This window comes from Elephas maximus, chromosome 10 (genome assembly GCF_024166365.1).
Source record: "Elephas maximus indicus isolate mEleMax1 chromosome 10, mEleMax1 primary haplotype, whole genome shotgun sequence".
NCBI classification, from domain to species: Eukaryota; Metazoa; Chordata; class Mammalia; order Proboscidea; family Elephantidae; genus Elephas; species Elephas maximus.
The window spans coordinates 38,859,513-38,877,024 of NC_064828.1; the positions used below are offsets into that span (position 1 = coordinate 38,859,513).

A 17,512-nucleotide genomic window follows, 5' to 3' on the forward strand; every position below is an offset into this window, starting at 1 on the left:
CCATGAATGGATAGCATTCATATACAGACTATAAAGGGAACATTAATATTAATATAGTTAAATCTGGAAAATATATAATAAAATATATATAAGCTTCAAATTTTGTTTTCAAATTAGCTAAAATAAAACTTAACGGACTTGAAAATTTCTCTTTTCCAAACAAATAATTGTGATGTTAAAATATGAAAAAAAGTAAATTTATAAAATTAAGACCTTTCATGTATATACATACACACGTGTTTGTATGTATGTGTATACACAGTTTCTAAAGGAACTAAAGAGAAATGAGAAGAAAATCAAATTAAGCTAATAAAAATACTCAAAAGTATAGACCAACAAGAATGTTTTTAAGAGAACACATTTAAGAGATCATCTTAATTTTAAATATAACACTAACATTCATTCAAATAATTTTTCTAGATACCCTAAAAAAGACTAAGCACATATTCAATCTGATCTGAAATGCCAATACCTTCTTAATGAAAAAATGTAGAACCCCTGATTATCTTCAAGGACTGTAATGACAACAAGCAAAGGGGAAAAGTGCAATGGGCAACGGGTTTATAAAGCTCTAGCGCAGGAAGCAGGAAAACAGCCTGCAGCAGAGTTGCTCTTTTTAGAAGGCCAGTGTATCCTCTTATTACGGTAAATCAAATCCATGGTAGAACTGGTACTGGGGTTTAAGTCATTTGTGACATTTCAAAAGAAGCTTGCTTTCCATTTGTATCCTATATCTCTAAAAGAGCTAGAAAAGGACTAATGTAAAAAGAGAACAATTAAATGCCTTCTGCTAAAATTATTTCTCTCAAAATGGCATGCAGCCATATTTGAAAAATGGGAAGAAAAAGAAAAAAGCAAGAGTCTACAAACTGGCGTATACTGGCAATGCTGCTAGCAAAAAATGTTTTCACATAATTAGTACCAAGTCATGTATTCTTAATAGACTATTATTCAAAATTCATTTAAGGCACTTTCCTAGCATTGCTAACACCAGAAGTATTGTCAAGTTGCAATAACGTGTGATTTATTTTAAACCATGGCACTCATCTGACTTTCAGCAATATATTCAATGTTTCTAAAACTTAAAAACCAGGAAATCAACTAAATCACAACTAGTTGAGTCATTCCTGAGAATATCCTCCATGGAAACCACAAAGGTGAATAATATGTGGTTTACGATCTCAAGGAGAATGCAATCCAACACAAAGATAAAACTAGTACATAGCTCTTAGGAAATGGTAAGTAATAAGCTAACATTTTATCAATGGAGACAGAATGAAAACACACTGGAAAGGCAAAACAATTAGCATCTGGCAATAAGTAGGACGATATTCAAGTCAAAGGAGAGGGAAGAACAGAGAGTAACAATACCATTTTGACCATAAATCGCAAAGTATATGGTGATGTCATAAGTAAGAATGAGTGGGGTTGTGAGATGGAATGAAAATGGGAAACTACTGATTTTTGTTTGGTTTCAGACATGCTGTTTTGGTCATACCCCGCAGGACACAGGGAAAATAGGAAGTTAGGGCTTCAGAGAGAAGCATACAGGAGTATGTGTTGGTGACCAGTTTCCTCATCATCTGCAACTTTACCACAACTCAAGTGAGGTGTTTTCATTAGGAGCAATACCCAGGAATTATTAAAAAAAAAAAAAACAAAAAAAAACTTGATATTTGATGAAGTTTAGAGTTCATAATTTAATTCTTAACACTTTGGTTGACTCACTTAAAGAATTTATAAATCAAAGTCCTATACAATAGATCAACCAAAAAAGACTGTACCAATTAAAAGGAAAAAAAAAAAAGGAAGAGCAAATATTTAAAGGAGAAGTACACTTCAGGTGTTGTATTTTGGGAAATTATATTTTTAAACTTTAATTTTCTTATGAAATAATTGGTAGGTATACATGCTAGACGCATCCTATAAATTTTCCTGCACTTTAGTTTTCCCAAGTATGCTCATAAAAACTTTAAAAAACACAATTTTGTTCTTCCTAATATCAAACATCCATCCTAAAGCAAGATTCATCTAAAACTTAGTGAAAAGTGCAAGAATAATTTGTTTGACTAGTACTGTAAGGTAATTAACCCACTGCCAGAGTCAATTCCAACTCACAGCGACCCTACAGGACACAGCAGAACTGTCCCACAGGGTTTCCAAGAAGTGGCTGGTGGATTCAAACTGCTGACCTTTTTGGTTATTAGCCTGAGCTCTTAACCACTGAGCCACATCAGAATGTTTCAATTACTGTCAAGGCTGAAGAGTAGGTAAACTAACAGAAATAAACAATGTTTCTTAACACCTAAAACTGAGAATCATATGACCAGTATGTTTGTTCTTATGAAAAAACGCTGATACAAAAGTCCAGTGGTAGAAAAATGAACGCATGTGAGTAATCACACATATTATAATTTCTATCATTTGACAGTCAACTGATTCCGAGCTCTGCCATAATTTACTATTTCACCTAACAAAAAGGTCAGAATATCCATTCATCAAAATTCCTAGCCAGTAGGTGCTGATGGATAGAATAAAATTATCATACATTAAATATTAAAATATCACTCAGCTTATTGGTGACAGTTAGTAAATAAGATAAATATCTCTTTTTAAAAGTTTATATAACATTTTGCATACAGCAACGCAGAAATAAGGCACAAAAATTACTGAGATACATTTTCTTGATTTCTCTTCTTTCCAGCTTTAATGATCTTATTTGAAGAGAAAATATTTTTCCTCTACCTATACTCATCTGTAGATTTCGGGGGGGGGGGTTGCTATACATAGAAATGATTTTTCAATTATCTCTATTTACAATACAATCTTGATTTCTAAATTATCTAATTATTATAATTTGCCAGACCATATATATCAAAGGATTCTATTTTTGGTTAAATTTCAGTAATAAAGAGTGCATTAAATTATACTATTGAGGAATGGCAGAAATTCAATGCTGCATTCCAGATTGTTTGAGGCAACTTATTTCAGATAATCACTCCAAATAGCAATGAAGTCTGCCTGAAAACAGCACTCTATTTCCAACAAATGTAACTTTCATTTAACTCTCTACTGTAGGGATATTATACTCTCACAACCAGCTCACTACTAACAGCTTGCTTTTTAACCATTTCTGACTACATTTAGTAATACAATCTGAAATCTTTAAAAACATTAAAAGAAATGAAAATCCTATAATTATTATTTTTAACTTGCAAGCAGAAGCTGCTTGGAATAGAAGGTCATCTTCATTTCTCATAGTTAATTGCATCAACTGGACCAAAAAAAAGGAAGAAAAATAAAGAAATGCAGCAAAAGTAGAAAATCAATTGAGCCAAAAATAAAACTAAAACCTGAAAAGAACTTGGCTAAGAAGGAATAAATAGCAATAACATCATTCAGTTAAAACAAAAACAAAAAGTGTCATAAAAACCAATGCTTGCCCCTCAAGTATATTCTGGAGCAAGGAGGGAAATAAATAAGAATAAAAGCATTAAATACTCAACATAACTTTATAAACTTCAATCTCAGTGTTCAGAAGTAATTTATTAATTCAGCAGATAATGCGCACATAACAGGGACTAGGCAGTAAGAGATTAACCAATAAATAAGTCAGTGGTTGTCTCAAAAATGCTCAAAATCTAGTTAGGGAAAAAGATGTATTTATAGGTAATATAATAACAGTTTAAATAAATTACTAGTGAGAATAAAGTTCTCATTACTACAAGCGATTCACTCAGAGTCTGGCCAATGTCCTCTAGAATACAGGACACACAACGACAAGTAACTAATTAGAACAAGTAGCTGACTTAGGCCTAAAAAATGTCTAAAGGCAAGAGGGCAAGCTGCCTGATGGCAGAGCTAACAGTCTGAGCTACTACCTTTGAAACAGCCAATGCTTCCAGAAAAAAGTTTATCTAACTTCCAAGGCCAATGAAGATTTTACTTAACATGGGCATCAAAGACTGAGTAGATTCCACCAGGAATAAAAGGTAGAAAGGGCACTCCAAACTCATGGAATAGCATAAAATAAGGCATGTTCGATAGAAACGGGTGGACATTCACAGAAAGCAAGTTACCCATCATAGTTCAGTGCAGGGAAAAGGTAATGCAATAGCATGCATATTAAAATGGGGATCTTCCTGTTCTCTGTTTCAGAAAAGAACCCAAGGCTGAGAAGAATGGGTCTCAAGTGTTTAAACCAAGGTAACAAGGCCGTCTATGCAACACTTGGAAAGACAGTGGCCAAAAATTGCTCAACCTTTAGTTCATCAATCAAATAAAAAATATAACCATATATTATGGAGGGAATGTTTGAGAAAGAAATGGAATAGTGAGAGCTCAGAATGTTGTTAGGTGTAGAAAAGGAAGTGCGAGTGATTCACTCAGAGTTTGGTCTATGTACTGTGGAATATGTGGCACTCAACAACAGGTAACTAACTAATTAGGACAGGTAACTGACTTAGGCCTTAAGAAAAGTCTTAAGGCAAGAGGGCAAGCTGCCTGAAGAGCAGAGCAAACAGTCTGAGCTACTACCTTAGAAACGGCCAACACCTCCAGAGTTTGGTAAAGATATATACTTTCCTATGGGATATATAGTGACTCCTGAGAAAAGAGCCTGCACTGAGCCATTTTTAATGAAGCGTACCCATGAGACCGCAAAAGGAACAAGATGAGCTCCAAAGAAAGGCGGTGGAGGTAGACAACAAAGTCAGAGGCTAAGGATGATAGAAATAAGCAGACAAACAAGGAAGTATCAAGTGCCTCAAAGGAACTGCAGCTGAGTTATCCCAGACACTGGGAGTTTTTGATGAACGCGGAAAAGTAAAAAAAAAAAAAAAAATCTGTTTATATGTCTAACATACTCAGAGAAAGATCTTTACTACTCTTATTTCTTTCCTACTGCTAACCCCAAACCTTGGAAGACCGAGAGGCAGCACAGTGAGTAAAGACAAAAAAGTTAAAAAAAAAAAAAAATCAACGCAGAAGTCTACTAATTGACCATGTCCCCATTACCCTTCCCTACGCACATCTGCAAGTTTAAGCAAGGCTGATGTGAGGGTGAAATTTTATGACAGGTGAGAGTTTGGAATTTTAATTCATTAGCCTGTTTCCCCCCTGAAAAATAAGTCTATTTTGAAATGCCAGAGAGTGATAAAAGAATGAAATAAAGAACAAAAGAGGGATGAGAGGAGAGATAAAAGAGGAAGAGGAAGAGAGAAAAAGAAGCCTGTCCAACATTTTGTCGAGGGGCAGGGGGAAAAAAATAATATTCAGAGTGGGACTACAGGTGTAGTGACAGGAAAGAATTAAGCAAGTATCAGCTTGTACCCTAGTAAGTTAGTTTCTTTTAACAAGCTTTTTAAGAATGATAAAAGCTGGGCAATGTAGGCTGATAAATTTGTTATCATTATTGTGGCATATGAAATATATTCCGTGAGCATAAAAATCAAAGTTGTCATTCTTAAAAGAGTACTAAGCTTATATATATGTTGTGAATTTGCATGGGGGAATTTATATCTCTTAATAAAACGTTCACTCATTCACTGAGTTGTAGAAACTGTTACTAGGGGCAAAGTTAAACAAGACAGGCTCCACCCACAATGATTTTGCATCTAGTGAAGGCAACAGACAAGCACATATAATTGCTAAAACAGAAATAGCAAAGGGCTATAGGATCACAAAGAAGGAGTTAACAAAACATTTAAGGTAACAAGGGGTAGGAAACATCTTCCTAGTGAAGGCGATATATAAACTGAGGCCTAACCGATGAGGCTGACTTAAACAGATGATAGCAGTTTAGGGGTAAAGGAGCAGGTAAAATAAAGAATATTTCAAGCAGATAAATGCCCAAAGAGACAATGTGATAATATTCTGGGAACTGCAAGGAGTTCGCAGTATCAATGTTGCATGCAGTTTGCAAGGAAAAAAACGAGGCTAAGGACTTAAAAGAGGAGCCATATCCAGCGTCATGTCAGGGAATTTGAATTTTATCCTGAGGGCAGTGGTGCCACCGAAAGGTTTTAGTACCACTTGTTTTTCATACACTTGGTGGCGCAGCTGCTAACTAAAAGGTCAGCAGTTTGAATCTACCAGCCGCTCCTCAGAAACCCTATGGGGCAGTTCTCCTCTGTCCTATAGGATCACTATGAGTGGGACGAAAGCAACAGGTTTTGTTTTCTGGTTTGCACATCTAGTATATGCTAAACATTCTTTCACATATGTTTTATTGTATTTTCCTCACAACAACCCTGTGAGGTAGGTTTAATGATTCCCAATTAACAGAAAACAACCTTAAAGCTGTTAAGCAATTTACACTTGATTAAATAGCTACAAAGTAGCAGTTAGGATTTGAGATCAAGCTTCAGAAAATACATTAGAAAAATGATAAACACAATCACACACACGCACACACACACATTTACTCAAAATGCATGTAGAAATTTCAGAGTTAAGGAAGAAGTTTAAAGTAATAAAGGTCTATTAATTCACTATGAAAGACAATAAGATTTGTGGCATTAACAATTTTTATGCAAATTTATACATTTAAAATTTCAGCTAACTCTATTGAGAAATAACTGCAGAATTAACTTTTAAAAAGGCAGGAGTTGATAACATAAAATAAGAATAGCAAAGACTGAGGTAACATGAGTATTTTATCACCTGTTGATCTACCTGAGATTTGGGGGGGGGAGCTTTTCATATTTATTTGGAAAATATTTCAATGCAAAAATTCATGTATTATTCTGTAAACAAATTACATTCTGGATGATAAAAATGATGTCTGAAATACAGCTTCATTAACCAAAGTAACTGAAATATTAATCATTTAGTATAAAAAGAATTGCCTCTGTAATTTTTCATTGCAAAATCACCTCCCTATTATCCGCAATAAAATATTTAATTCACAAGAATTTGTTCAGATAAATTTGGCAAGTCAAATAGTTTTTATAAAAGTCTGTTTGAGATTAATTATAAAAATATGCCCTTAATTAAGAAAAAGAAGATACCATGTATATTTTACAAGCTGAGAGCCATTTGAAAATTCAAAAAAGTATGGATTGAAGCTCTATTAAAAAATTTGAGTAGGTTCTTCAAAATTAGTTTAAATTCAAATCTATACTAAAAAGGTATTTCCTTATACCTTTTTTTTTCTCACTGATTTTACTCTTTCTTCAGCTGGTCCTAATATCTCTTTTTAAAGCCTGTAACTGAAAGCTAGATATTGCCAAAAGGTTATTGCTAGAGGTCTAAGAACACATCATTTAAAAATACATATTATCGATATATTTTCTTCCTTTTTTCTGTTATAACAAATAGACAATTATAATAGAGAAGGATGAAGAATACGGGTTTCATTAAGGCTTAATTACTTTTAATGAAGTATTTATTTCTGAACCCCATAATTACTAAGTAGATGTAAATTAAGTCATAATTCCAACCACAATTCTGATCCCTCAGAATAAGATGAGGAGCCCTCACTTGCAAAACAATCATTCAAGTGGAGGTATCAGTCATCTATGATACTTTAGGGAACGAGAATAATCTCCAAATTTAAAAAAAAAAAAAAAAATTTCCAAATATACTATTTAACAGAAACACTAATATTTTCCTTTATTTTTGATTACACAATTATGTATGTCCATTAAATGAAAATAATGCACAAGTATATGTAGGAAAAAATGAAATTTCTCACCTTACCCCTTTTGTATGGTTAAAAATGTACTCTAATAATTGTCAAACATGTAACAAATATCCTGTAATAACCTAAAAATACTCTGACACACACGATAAGCATAGTGTGTATCTTTACATCACCAAAACATTAAAGTAATACATGAAAAAAAGATCTATTCTGTCCAATAGGATTACTTCGATTAATGAAAGGAATGAGATTAATACTTACTAACACACTGTAGAAAATGTGAAAGAACGAAAAACAGAGCAGATAAAACACCCTGTTGCTAGAGACAGAAGTGCACTATTACCTAAACTACATTCTTTTAAAAATTGTTTTCTTATTTAGTGCTTTGACTATTAAATGAATAAGTCTATGTAAGTAAGGGGGGAAAAATCACAACTGAAAATGTGAGTTTTTTTGGTATTATTTAAAGTTTTATGTTATTTAAATAAATAAATATAATATAAATAACAACTAGTTTTTTGTCTAATTTACCTGATGCTTCCATGATGAATATGATATTAAGAATTATACTACATGTATTCTCAAAAAGTTGTATTTCAAAACAGTGGAGGTAATTTTACTACAAAACTAGAGATAAATGGAAAACATCTTTGTAGGAAATCAGATCGCTTCTTTGGACTCTAAAACACCATTATTCGGCATTTGGTTAACACACATAATATCCTAACTAGAACAAAGTTACATGCCCCAAAATATCTTGGTTAAATAATGTAAGATACAATTCTCAATGCATAGAATTCTGCCCCCGAGTTAAACAGAAAACACTTAAACGGTCTCTAGGCAATCACTCCCTCCATTCACCTCATTTTACAAACAAGGAAACTGTGGCCCAGACAAGCTAACTTTTATCTACCTTAACTGAGAATCTATAGGCACAGAGATATGCACAAATATCACTTAACTTAAAGAAAATGACATTATATTTCATATTATTAAGACTATAAGAGGATCATGAATCCCTAATTTCTTTCCATAGAAATGTCTAAAGACATACAAAAAAAAATAAAAAACAAACAGTAAGTCAAACTATTTACTAAAATACAACAATAAGTTTCATATCATGCTGTGTAACAACAGACAGAGCAGTTTGTAATGTTATTTTCCTTTAAAGTATAAATGTGCTAATCTATTACTAAAGATAACACTCTTGCAAAACTGCTTTTACAAAAGAAAAAAAAAAGATTAATTAAATGAGGGAGAGACTATTAAATACATTAAGTGGACATTCAATGTTTAGTTTCTCCTCTCCCATATTTTGTTTCAATATCTTAAAAGATTCAAACTCAACGTTTCTAAAACAAAGAATCAACACTAGGTTCATCTTGAACTATGTTGCAAAACTTTCACAAAAAGAGTGAAAGCATTAAGACAAAGACATAAAACACTGTAAGCAAAGCTAACTACAATGTTCCTGTTGAATTACAAGTTGATTTTCTGGTTTAAGGATATAACTACAAAAGCGTATGTTGGTTTGGTTATTTTAAAACAAATTGATTCTTCTACATTTCATTAAAAGAGAAAATACTTTAAAAGCATTTCAGTTTCATCTGCTTTTAGAACAAAATAATTTCCAAGGAGTGTGTCCATCTGTTTGTTATTTAATTTGGAACCAATCACAAATTAGATTACCTTAAAGTAAATTTAGAGCCAGGGAGAGCAGAGTTAAGTTTAATTGACCTCAGTGCGTTTTTTAAATGATGTTTTCCAGTCTTATTGGGTTTTCCAGTCTAGGGCAGGTACACAAGAAACTTACAGTCTATGTAGTACTCCTAGTCAGTTTCACTCTGCAGATGGCACAGTGGAGAAATACCTTCTGTACAGGACCATGTACAATTCTTCTGCAGCTGGCAGCACCTAGGGGAAAGTGCGCTGTTAAACAGTTGCTGCGTTCCACCTCAGAAGTGGCTGCAATTCGGTGGTGGGTGAAGTGACTCCTGTACATATATACAGGGATGAAAAGTACTATAGAAAATGAAAATTTTTAAGAACAAAAGTGGCTGTCTGAAAATTGTGCCACAGCAAAACAGAATACATCATTCAGTCACAAGAGCCCTGTGCAGATGGGCTACCATCCATTTAAAAATCAAATGTCAAGAATGATTAAAGGGAAAAGTAGAAATACAATTATTCAATTCACAACATAACTATAAATCAGAATGTTAAAAAATATATATTAAAAATAAATTCCAAACATTTATACTAATTTATAGTGTTTCTATCGTTATTTACTTAAAACCACATACATGTTTAAGATTCTTCACTCTGTTCAGCAAATTTAATGCTTTCATTTTAAATGACAAGTCAAGGTAAAAAACAGGGGAGATCAGAACTGAAGTAACATGAAAATAGCTAAAAGCAGCAGAAGAAAACAACATTCTGATATTCTGAATTACTTTATATTTGAAAAACAATTTTATAAACTAACTAGTCTTAAACAACTAGCAAAGTCTAAATAATTTTTCATATATTGAAGCTTTAAGTGATCCCATATAAATTGACAACTTTTCTTCTACAAAATCAAACTGAGCTAGAATCTAAATACAGTCTTTAGGCTTAGTCCAAATAAACAATGAGTTTATCAAGTATAAGATAACATTAGTTCATTAATTCAGAAAATTATTACATTCTACATTTACTACAACACCTTTTCTACAGGATTTATCTTTGATAGACCAGAAGATTAAATTCAAAAAAGTATTTCCTAAGAAATGTAACTAATCACTAAACTACCATCCTAATCTCCTCCTACCTCTAGGCACAGCAACTTTGTTTATACTACTCTGAAGCAGTTAACTGTGTACCTTATTTCAAAATATTCATGCTTAGGTTACTGAAACAGATTAAGGGCGCTATGTAGCAAAGTCAGATAAAACCTGACCATTAGGAAGTGTTTCATAAATCAAATCTTTCTGAATCTTGCTTGCTATAAGAAAATTTATTTATTTTAGCATATACTCAGTGGAGTTGGTGATACCTGACAATTTCCTCTCAGCCTTCTTCAATTCTTTCTAGAATAAGGCATAATGTAAATAAATATTATTTCCTTTAGGTGACAAGGGTGAGAAAGATATCCAGAGCTTCTTAACATTTTTACTAAGTCATAAATCAGGGATTCCTAACCTGGGTTCCACATACAGGACTCAGGAGATCTGACAATTTTATAGAGGTACAAACTGAAGTGAAAACATACTACATGGGTTCATATGTACATTTTTCTATGGGAAATGATTCACAAGGTTTTCAAAAGGCTCCATGTTGACCATCCCTTGAAAAAATTTTAAGGAACTACTGATAAATGATGTCTAAGACACCCAACTGAATAGAGTTACTCCCTTTAAATATGTGATTCTGAGCAGCTTTCTCTTATATGTAATGAGAAGCAGCATTTCCAGAGATGTTTCAATGACTAAATGAAGTAGCTCATATAAATCACATATACAATACCTTAGACTATTGTCATTAGCAACACTGATAAAAATTGTTCAACAGAGCTATCCCAAACGAGCAACTGAAGTTCTTCATAAGGTCCTAATATTGTTTACTGCTGTTATGACGTCTTTTTGTGTGTGTGTGTGTGTGTAGCCATGTCTTCTAAGTCAATAGATCAATATTACATGCCATACATTACTGCACTATTGTAGGTACATAAATGCTAAATCCTTGCTACGTATTCTTGAAGTTTGCATTTCCCGAAAAGTCACACTGGCCCCTTCCCTGATACCGTACTTACTTGGAACAGAGTAAGATATGGAAAAACACTGGTGTCTACTCAATTGTTTCTATAAATAAGTCCTAAAGAATGGAATACAAGATAATTTCATGTCCTTTATAAGTGTATTCTTTTATTTGCACTATAACATGCAAACAAAAAAACTAAATTTGAGGACTCCAGTGAAGGGTAACATTTTTATGAAAAAGTTATAAAAATCATAATTTTACTTTTATAAATCATCTTCCTTACTCCTTTCAGTTTAGTTTTCTGTAGGTAAAGGATACAATAAACATTCATACATACACATCCTTTAGTAAGAATCCCTGATTTACAGCACATAGATTAGTCTCACCTTTAAAATAAATTCACAATGTCACAAACAGTATTATGAAATAGTGTAATATGGTGTTTGTCAAGCCTGCAGTAACAAAAACTAATCAAAAAATAACAAGTGAACGTTCACCATGTATTAAGGATACTCATTGAAGAAACAGAAGCTTTGCTAATATATACAAAACTAAAATATACAATGCAAATAAAGAGTTGGTTCCCAACTATTCCAAATTTAAAGAGCCTTTTCTAGAACATCTTAATGATAGGAGCTATGTTTTATGTATTCACACATTAAGGAAATATATAGCAGTAGACACAAAGTGAACAGGTTTTCAGCAGAAGGAAGAGAGAAGGCATAAGTCAGACAGAAACATAGTTTATTATTCAGAATACTGCAATTAAAAGGATATGAGCAGAATACAGAGTGCTGGCCAGAGTCCCCTGGTAGCGCAAACAGTTCATGCATTCATAGTTGTTAACCAAAAGGTTCGAGCATCAAGTCTACCCAGAGGTGCCTTGGATGAAAGGCATGGTGATTTACTCCCAAAAAACTAGCCACTGAAGAGACTATAAAGTACAGCTCTATTCGGACACACGGAGTTGCCAGGATAGTGACAAGAGTTATAGTTTATGTATTCACACATTAAGTAAATACACAGCAGTAGATTAAGCATGGTAACTGGTTAAGGGCCAGTGAGGAGGAGAAGAATAGGAACAGGCCCAATTATACTACGGAACTTCAGAATACTTTACTTCAAACAGTGGCATTTATACAAGTATTTTACAAAAATTACTCTAGCAGCAGCATGGAAGATGAACTAGAGGTGTGATAGCTCAATTAGAGTAATGATAATGAACTAGAAAACTGGGAGTAATAAAAAAGCTACATACAAAATAAAAATCTTACTACCAAGTAAAATTCTGTAAGAGTAGAAATGTCGGATAAGTTAAAGATATTTCTAAAGTCTGAGCCTGGAAACTAGCATTTATTCATTCATTCACTCAAGTAAAGAAGGAAAGAGCAAAAAAGAAAAAAAGTTTACGAGGTCAATTGTTTCAAAGGAATCCTTTCAGTATTTTTACGGAGTAATCTAAAACACAATTTCAGAAAATATTCTACCGTGACTCATAGCTTCATAACTTAGGATCTTCCCCTAAACTGAACTGTGCTTTTTCCAGACATTTACTATTTAACAGAAATTCTCTAAAAACTCAGGTTATTTCTTTTTAAATAAAATATCAGCATTTTACGCGGCTGAATTCTGCATGACCTTATCTCAGTTTAAATGTCACACTTTCACAGACTAGAGGATCTTATTACACTGATGCTTGTAATTGTTCATGTAACGTTCCCATTCATTTTTAAATCACTCATCATCCTAAATATGACGTGTATATTCAGCACTTATTTTATTAGTCACTCCTTAGAGATAGAACATAATGAAAAGAAAGGAATGTAAGCCAAAATTACAAAGTTCTGAATTTATACCTTTTTCTAGCCTACTTTCTCATAGTATGTAGAAATACTAGCAGTTAAAAGCAAAATGAAAATCATACAAATTCAGGTTACCTAATCTTACATGTTGATTTGCTGTTAGTTAATAATGTCAATCTAGGACTCCATTATAACCAAAAAATTCTAAGTTTTCATAGCTTGGGTAATAATCACTTAAACAATAGTTTTTACTTACAAAATCCAGAAATCAGTACCCTAGCACAGTAATTTACAATCACAAATTTATATTATGGCTATTTCCAGGACTTATCTTGACAGTTTTTATAATTGTGTAAAAAGTGTCTGTTCTATTAAGAACAAAAAAAATCTGTTGCCATTGAGTCAGTTGTGAGAAAGTCAAGAATTAAAGAGATTAGTACAATTATGTGAAATAAAAATAAGTCCAAAATATCTAAACATAAATGGTGACAATGTTATTTTTTAGCTATAGTCATGAAAGAAATTTATGGAAAAAATAAATTCTATTTAAATATAAAAAAGTGAAGTGAATGCAATGCACGCAAACAATGGTAACATTCTTGTTGCGATAGCTGGTAAAATGCATATGAATTTACCAAAGTAAACCTTTCATTGTTTCTTATTTTTCCATTGACGTTCTTTTATAAAGCTATTTTTAGTCTTACAAAAATTTTTCAGTTTGAACCTACTTGCACTTGAAATACAATGAAGCAGCATAAGAGCATTTCATGTATTCAAAATAAGTAAATCTAAACATGTAATTATCCAAAACTGTTTTCATCTCATGCAAGTAGCATTTCTAACTGCTAGGATATCATTGTACATATTAAGCCATATGTTTATAAAGGCAATCCATGCCACGATACTCAAGAAGTATGTAATCTATATGAAAGCCAAAAAAAAACCCAAACCCATTGCCATCGAGTTAACTTCAACCCACAGTAACCCTACAAACATAGTAGAGCTGTCCCATAGGGTTTTCAAGGAGCAGCTGTTGGATTCAAACTGCTGACCTTTTGGTTAGCAGCCTAAGCTTTTAATCACTGTGCCACCAGGGCTCCAAATCTATCTATAAACCAAAACCAAACCAAACCCGTTGCCATCAAGACGATTCTAACTCATAGCGACCGTATAGGACAGCATACAACTGCCCCATAGGGTTTCCAAGAAGCAGTTGGTAGATTCGAACAGCTGACCTTTTGGTTAGCAGCGGAGCTCCCAAATCTATGTCACCAGGAATCCAAAGCTATATATAGGGATACTATAACCGGAAAACAAGGTTTAAATAGACCAAGGCATTTTGTTAGCTCCAAGTTTCATTTCAGAAACCCAGATAAAGTCATGGAAATAATATCAAGAGTTTGGAGTCATAGTCGTTAAGTAGTCACTCTGTACTTTAATCATTCTAAAATTGGTGGCACAGCGGTTAAGCACTCGGCTATAATGGAAAGGTCAACAGTTAAAACTCACCAGCCACTCCCTGGAAACTTTCCAGGGCAGTTTTACTCTGTCCCATAGGGTCACTAAGAGTTGGAATCGACTCGACGGCAACAGGTTTGGTTTTTGACCTGATCACCTCAGGATGAAACTATGTAATTTCAGCAAAGGGAGATGGAAAAATTCTGACTAAAAGAACTTAAGGATAATTTTTTTTTTTTCTCTTGCTTACATATTATGAATCCCACAAGTGGAGGCAATAGAAAACTTATAAGGACAAAGAGATCTGAAATTAACTGTGAGATGAATTTTTACCAAGAGAAGGAAATAGTTTTCCCCGTTTTAAAATGAAAAAAGGGCTATTTTTTAAAGTGTTTAGATCTATTTATACTCCTGTGCGACCATTTTCCTACATATCATCTAATACTCCTCAATCAGGCATCTTTCCTCAAAAGAGAAATAACCATCAATTTTAGGAAAATATATACTGGTAACTGTGTTAAAAAGCATAATTAAACATATAAAGCTTAATTTGGAATTTGACAAATGTGTAATATATTCTCACCCTCATCATTTACTACTCTACTGGTTACTGTAACTCTAGAAAGGTTATTGAACCTCCAATTTAAAAATATGAGATAATCGTAAATTTTAATGTCATCTTACATAATGTAGACAGCTGTATATTTGAGACTTTCTTATCAATTGCTGTTGACATTTTCAAATCACAATATCCATGAATGGTATTCAAGACAGGTCATATAACCAATTTATACTTAATAATAACAATAAAAGCAAATATACACTTTATCATGACTTTAACAACAACCTTCTACTTTAGAATATCTGACATATACATAGGTTTCTCAGAACGCCTTCAAATGTTCATGAAATAATCTGTCATATTTAATAATATACACCCTTAAATAAAAGAATGACCGTTACAGTTTCACCTACCACAAAGTTGTATAAATATAATAGTGAAAGCATTATTTGTAATAATTAAGTAAAATGAAGGCTTTACTGAATAAGGAAATATAAATTTGCTTTCTGTCTGTGTCATATGGACAGAGATCAGAGACTGTCTAACAAAGTTATGTCCTGTAACTTGGTGAGGCTCTTTGAAGGTAAAAATCAAGTAACAGCAATTCCCGATTCATAGACAAATTAAGAGATAAAAATTGAAGATTGCATCGTATTTTTAAAATATTTCATAATTCCTGCCAAATGCCTATACTAGATTCTGCTATCAATCTTCCACAAAGTTTAAATTATATGAAGATAGCACAATGGTTATGAGAACAGACCCTAGGGGCAGACTGGAAGCAAATGCCAATCCCATCTCAGCCTCTAAATTTATACACTACACACACACACACACTCTTACGTACACACAATACAAATATATATAATACATATACAGTTATATATATACATGTATGCCATCGAGTTGATTCCAACTCATAATGACCCTACAGGACACAGCAGAACTGCCCCCACATGGTTTCTTCCAAGGAGCAGCTGGTGGATTCCAACTGCCGACCTTTTGATTAGCGGCCCAGCTAATAATCATCGCACCACCAGGGCTCCACACACACACACAGGCATATATACATACCACATGTCTATGTATGTAGTGGTTAAGTGCTACAGCTGCTAACCAAAGGGTCGGCAGTTCGAATCCGCCAGGCGCTCCTTGGAAACTCCACGGGACAGTTCTACTCTGTCCTGTAGGGTCGCTATAAATCGGAATCGACTCGACAGCACTGGGTTTGGTTTGAGTTTGGTATATACAAACTTTGGGCAAATCACTTAAAATCTTGTGCCTTCTCTTCCTCATGGGATTATTGTGTGAACTGATTCGGTTAATATGTGTATGCATCAGTTATCGTTCAGGATACATTCTGTGAAATAGGATGTTATTTGATTTGGATGTTGTGCGAACCCCGTATTATAAACACGAGAGAGGCGCAAAAGACAGTCAATGGTCTGGCTGGGACCCGGCCGCGCCAAGGGATTGCGTAAAACCTTTGGCTCCATCACTGGCCTCAGAGCTGCACCTGGCCCCGTCCAGCTCAGTGTGCCCTTGCCATCCAGCTGCCTGCCTTCCCGGTTCCCCCCAACAGGCTTTAAACTCCTCTAGCCCCACCAGCTCTTCCTCCACCTCCTCCCCCAGCCACTTTTCCTCCTCCTTCTCTGCCACAGCAGCCCGGACCATTACTAGGCTGCCACTGAAGAGGAGCTGCGGCCTGGGACCCAAGCATCACTTGCAGGGCATCTGGGCCAAGTGGGACAGTGGCCTGGGAGAGGTGATCCTCCTCAGGAGCTCTGGCGATGTCTGTGTGGTCCCTGCCTGAGGCCAACACTGTGGGGTAAGCAACAGTGTATGGGCGCCAGGACCCTCTCCCCCTGCCTTCCCACGGCTGGGGAGGACGGGGGACCCTGAGAGCTAGTAACAGACAGATAGTATCACTAGCAAAGTACTTTGCTACATCCTGTTCTCCTATCGGGATCTCTGAACTCTGTTATAACCTTATGTGATCATGGAAGTATATGAGGTCAGAAGTTGGTCAAATGGACATTAAGCTACACATACCTGTATGTGGAAAGCACTTAGTTACAACTGTCCCTGGCTCACTGTAAGATCCATAATAACAATATCAGTTGCCATCAAGTTAATTTCAACTACTAGCGACCCATGTGTTACAGAGTAAAACTGCTCTCCATAGTTTTCAAATCTGTGACCTTTTGATCGCCAAGACTACTGCCATGGAAACAGAAAAAAAGCAAGGTACTTTGGAATATAAATTAGAATTTTTAGAGGGGGGACAGAGGAAGAACTGACAGCAGG

General features: G+C 34.3%; 1 protein-coding gene across 2 annotated transcripts in view; it reads right to left on the reverse strand.

The window, feature by feature from the left end:
• NOVA1 (NOVA alternative splicing regulator 1) overlaps positions 1-17,512 on the reverse strand; it is a 150,672-nt gene that overhangs the window by 94,230 nt on the left and 38,930 nt on the right. The window contains exon 2 of one of the 2 annotated variants that reach the window (XM_049897560.1): positions 9,459-9,559. The exons of the other annotated variant lie outside the window; for it this stretch is intronic. The gene's annotated coding sequence lies outside the window, so the exon portion shown is untranslated. The remainder of the gene's footprint in view (positions 1-9,458; positions 9,560-17,512) is intronic. 2 annotated transcript variants of the gene reach the window in all.